The sequence below is a fragment of the Olea europaea genome, chromosome 16 (assembly GCF_002742605.1).
Source record: "Olea europaea var. sylvestris chromosome 16, O_europaea_v1, whole genome shotgun sequence".
In the NCBI taxonomy this organism is placed as follows: domain Eukaryota; kingdom Viridiplantae; phylum Streptophyta; class Magnoliopsida; order Lamiales; family Oleaceae; genus Olea; species Olea europaea.
The window spans coordinates 8,838,813-8,844,770 of NC_036252.1; the positions used below are offsets into that span (position 1 = coordinate 8,838,813).

Here is a 5,958-nt window from a genome sequence, read left to right on the forward strand (position 1 = left end):
TAAAAAATATATATATATATATAGAGAGAGAGAGAGAGAGAGAGAGAGAGAGAGAGAGAGAGAGAGAGAATTTAGATGTATAGATATGGAATATTATAGAAAAGTTAGAGAAATAGAAACTAAAATGTTAATAGAAAAGGATCAAGTAGACATAGAAATCAAGATGGAAGAAACTAACAAGAGAGCTAAAATGAAAACAAATCAAAAACTTGGGAAAAGAAAAAAATCCATGAATAAAGAACACGATATATGAGGTAAATATCATTTTTCCACTACAAGAGACTTTATATATACCAATGAATTTCACATTAAAATCTACTTTTAGATAGTAACATAATTTCAAAGACATTCATTAAAGAGGAAAAAAGTCGAGCAAATTTGTGTATATGCCTATTTTATTACGTGAATAGTGACAAATACATATCTACTGAACAAATAAAAGATATGATACCTTTCCATGTTTGAATTACTTAGGAAGTAAGAAATAGAGTAATCTGTTTTGATTTCCCATTTTCTTACAGTAAGTTTTAAAATAAACTCATTTGCATAGTTATCAATATCGAAATTTCATAAAATTTTAAGAAAAAGTAGAGAACGTCTTATAATATGACATATCCAAAATTTAGCTTCCATTAGTGACACGAGGCATTAAAATATTTCCCAAAATCCTACTAACACTAATTAAACAAGCTGTGCGAATAAGGTTATCTTGTGATACTTGATTATCTTTGAGTGTACATACCTTAAAAAAGTTACAGTTTAATGTTTCGATTTTCTCTTAAATAAAAATTAAACTAAAAATGCTGAAAATTTCCAAATATAAATGTTCTACATCATGAAATTCAAATACCCTAAAATATAGAAGTATATATGTGGACTATTACACGACATGCCATTCATTGAGAATGTCTGAAGCTTCAGCATATTTTATCAGTACGTCAATTCTTGGAATTCTCAAACCTCACTCACTTTCAAGCATGGCGGACGGAGAAGCCACAACGCTAAGCTCGATTTCTTCCGTCGGCCCATTATGATTATTTGCAGCTTCTTCTTCGTGGCTCTCCTCTTCATTCAAGTGGGTCCTTCTCGGTCAATACCTTCGAAACAGCTTATGGAGGCCTATTACTATTAGTACTAAACCGGTCACAAGAATGATTTTAATTGAGAGAGAGATATGGATGACTGATCGCAGGTTCAGCAAGTCCACGACTCTGTAAATAAGGAATTATATATAGACAAAAATCACAAAAGGAGCATTGTAAAGGGGGGAAAACAAAAATGTCTCTCTATTGTTTTCATAATATAACTTGACCTGTTAAATCGTTAATGGTAGATCGTGAATTCATTAACACATAAGAAAATGCTGAACACAACCTTATTCACTAAGTATTGCTCACAAGATAATAACAAAGAATCAAGTATCCTACTAACACTAATTAAACACAAAATCTTTGAGTGTATAATCGAACACCTCAAACAATGTACAATCACGCTCCAATTTGTGCAAATATGAACCATACAAAAATATTACCAAATCAACAACTTTTACCCCCAAAGGAAATCCTTCCCATAAAGTAATTATAGGTTAATTCTAAACAAAGAAATTTGTGGATCTATAGTCTATATATTTGTTTATAACTAAAACATAGCTCATTCTAGAAATAAGAGGTAACTAGTCATTACCAATGTATTAAACATTAAAATAATGCAATGATTTTACAAAAACAATTAATATCATATTCAGGAATTCTAGCAATGACATTTGCCAGAACCCATTTTAAAAAGAATAACAAATAAATAGTTCTACTAATTCATTATAAGAATTTTCTAATTTTGTATACATAGGACCTGTACCTTGTAAGTAGAGTAATCGAGAAATAACATTTCCTATGCCTCCCATGCCAAGATCACGATTTCTTCCAGCTATATCATTTTTTGCAACTCCAACTTTCATAACAGTTTCCAAGTGGAGCACCAGGTGATTCATCTCTACACAAGACTTCCCTTCCAAATTTAGTAAATTGTCAAGCCCCTTGAAAACGAAGAACTCTAGCACCATTTTCTTCTGGCAAAGACAAAAGAATGGAACAAAATTAGACCTGTATCTGACTTCTCTTTCAAAGTTGTCGACAAATTTTCATTGAGATCGACTATACATCTTTCCAATGAACATATTGCGGTTTTGAGGATATACTCATTTCATTAACATTAAAACCAATAAAATCAACTTATTAATTGAGTCCCATTTTCTTTATGACTTGACCAAAAAGGTTTCAATTGGGAATTTTATATTGCAGTTTCTTCAAATTAAGAACAGATCCAAGCTCTATTTATCCCAAAAAAAAAATGAAAATGAAAACATAAAACATAAAACATACGAATATAAATCAAAATTTCTCTCCTCTATTCAACAATACAGAAGAAATTCTTACCAGATCCCTAACATGGAAGTTGAACACAATTATAGAAACTAAATTTGTATAGATCAGCAATAGATGCATAAATGGGTACCTAATCGTCGGATATGAAGAGTAAAATTGAAGCATTAGACCGGTGGCGGCTTTGAAGATAGATTAGACCTTCAGGAGAGAGAAGTGGTCTCTTTTCTTCTTCTTCAGATTTAGGGTTTCGTTCTCATTTTAGCCTTTTTTATAAGCAAAATTCCCTCAGAAAAGGGTGAAGCAAGACGCGCTAACTACGTGAGATAATTATAGCGAAAGTCCATACTCTTTGCAAAAAGTGCAAATAGATCCAAAACTCCATTAGTCTCCAATAGCATTTGGGTTGGAGTGATGGAAATTAATCATTAACAATAACTAATAAGTGAATGTTTGAGAAATTGAATACGTATAAATATTTTTAATTAAAAAATAATTGTCGTTCGCTCGAACGAATGTTTATCAAAAACACCATTTCCTAAAGTCGTAGGACCATGTATATGGACTGACGTCTATCCAATGCCTGAAGATCAAGAAAGTACCGAAGCACCGATGCATGGTAACTATAATTATAACAATCATGAGATAGCGAAATTTCTTGTCAGATAAATTTTGACCCGTAGTCCACATGTAATTTTTCTATTGATAATTTTTGTATCTAAAGGTTGGAAGTTGTTTCATAGGATGAGCATGTAGTGCTTGAGGAGTAAATTTTATTGTAATTTCGTTATAAAAAGTGAAGGCTTAAGCATACTTTCAAACAAAATATTACATCATTCGCTAGTCTCGTACCTATTTTGTAACCCCCAATCCGCTAGTACGAAAGCGTCACTCAAACAATTGTACCTTAACTTTAGACTTAGAAATTATTTAAAATAATAATTTAATTTAAGAATTTAATCTAAAAAAATTCCTTAAGAACTATATATATATAATTACTATCAATGAATTTCCCATTAAAATATACTTTTAGATAATAACATAATATTAACATAATTCCAAAAACATTTATTAAAAAAGAAAAGAGTCGAGCAAATCCATGCATATGCCTATTTTATTGCGTGAATAGTGGCAAGTACGTATCTAGCAAACAAATAAAAGGCATGATAGTTTTCAATGTGTGAACTACTTAGAAAGTAAGAAAGAGAGTAATCTATTTTGATTTCCATTTTTCGCACGGTAAGTTTTAAAATAAACTTGTTTGCATAATTATAAATGTCAAAATTTCATAAAATTTTAAGGAAACGTATGAAATATCTTATAATATGATATATCCAAAATTTGGCTTCCGTCGATGACATATAAGGCGTTAAAATATTTCCCAAAATTCCACTAACACTAACTAAACAAACTATTTTCTTGTTTCTATCTCGTAGGGTAAGTATCAAAATAAATCCGTTCGCATAGCTATCGACCTCAAAATTTCATCAAATTTAATTGTAAAGTAGGAAACTCCTTATAATATGACATAATCAAAAATTAGTTTCCGTCGACGTCATATGAGGTATTAAAATATTTTTCAAAATCCAACAGCGACCTAGTTGAAAGGTAAATCGGTGCAGTTCACTTAAAATGATATATAAAATTCCACAGACATCAAAACCACATTATTTCATATTTATTCAATAGTAATCCATGAGACTATCAAAATCCAATTGGTTTCATCTATAAATTCCAAGTAACGATCGAATTATGAATTTTTGAAGTCAAGGCAGAAACTGAAATTTTTAAAAGACAGCACTACTTTAATTTGCTAACACTTCTTTTTTGTTTCTATCTTTTTGTAAAAGGTGTTTTGTAAATTAACTTTTATAACACATATCTACTTTTAAACATAACTTATTCATGAAGAAATATTCTTAAAATAGTTTCACATATAACGTCCATAGAAATCCATATTAAAAGAAACAAACGTAAACATTTCATGATCGAATTAAAATTTTTAAATCACCGACTTCCTCCATAGCATGTTGCATCACCCTCTACCATCATCCAAGCCCCCAAGAAAATCCATTCAACTTGTGGGAAGTGAATTAACTTATGAGTTTGAAACTTAATAGATATCATCGATGCATTTCATTATCAAATTAAAAATTTCGAATTAAAGGTTCATTATGTCGTACGTATGGATTTTTGGCAAAATCTAATTACTATAATATTATCATAATACGTAGAGCCGGAGAATGATCCTTTAAATCGTTGTAGTGCCGAAACACCATGTCCGAAGGTACCTTTTCATTCAAACATTTATCGGAAAAATCATAATTTGAAAACGAAATAAACCCTTGCACTTCTATTTACCTTGAATTTTCTTGAATATAATAGAACAAAATGTGTAGAAAGCTTTTCTTTTTCTCACCCTTATTATTCTCTTAAACTTAACATGAAATATATTTTTTAGAGAAAATAAGAGTAAATTCGGATGTGATGAGGGCTGTACTGAAAAAGTGACATTCCTCTTCTTGTAACATTTATTTTTAATGAAAAATTAAATGGGGGTTGTATTATCATTAAATTTATTAAATTTTATCTTTAACTAAGAATTTGAAATATTTCTTAGCCATAAAAAATAATTCATATATAAAAATTTATAAAAACATCTACATGGTGATTTGAATCTGGATTGCCTATATAAAATATCATGTAAATGACCATTAACGCGACCTAGTTATTCATTAAATTTTTGTAATCAAATTTACTTAAACTTAATATCTTAAATTGTTGGAATTTTAATTAACTTATGGTTTGGGCTTTCATAATCTTAAACAGGTTGAGTTTCCATAGGTCATTTCTTAAATGCGCTAGGCTCGTGGTGCTAAATCATTACAAAATAATAGTCTAATTTCATTTTATTTCTCGGGCTTCTACATATTTACTATTAATTTGGACGGATCCGTCCTCTGAGACTTGCTTAGCTAAACGAATGATTAAGAATGGTAGTGTCAAGCAGTGGTGGAGCCACGTTGAGATGTGCCCGCACTGAAATTTTAAGCCCAAACAATTTTATTATTATTATTTTTTTCAATAGGGTAGGTGGAATAAAAACATGTTTTAATTCACATGGGTTTTATTTTTAGGCTAAAACCCATGATTTCGTTTTATAGTTTTATCATCATTAAATTCATGATCAAAATACAATGTTTGACAATGGGTTAAATCAAGGGCGGACCCAGACCTTTAGTATTGTGGGATTAAAATTTTAAAAATAATTTTTTTAATAAACAATATAATATCAATGAAAATAAGTTTATATATATTTTGACAATTTTAAAGCATCGTATAATTACATCATTATTAATATTATTAAATAAATTTTGCTACTTATAAATTTTTGTTTATCATTTCATTAGCAAATGTTGAGCTAACATTGAGTAAATTAAATAGAATATAGAAATGAAATGAATTGAAATAAAATTCAAGTTTAGTTCAGGAAATAAATGAAATTCAAATTTAAAGCAAATATAATTCTAAAGTAATTCAGATTGCATTTAGTCCATAACGATCCTAAAAAATTTACGTT

At 29.5% G+C, this 5,958-nt stretch overlaps 1 long non-coding RNA gene across 1 annotated transcript in view; it reads right to left on the reverse strand.

Moving 5' to 3' along the window:
* LOC111412036 overlaps positions 1-2,640 on the reverse strand; it is a 4,400-nt gene extending 1,760 nt beyond the window's left edge. The window contains exon 1 of the long non-coding RNA XR_002705936.1: positions 2,512-2,640. This is a non-coding gene — a long non-coding RNA (uncharacterized LOC111412036). The remainder of the gene's footprint in view (positions 1-2,511) is intronic.
* Between the last annotated feature and the right edge of the window lie 3,318 nt (positions 2,641-5,958).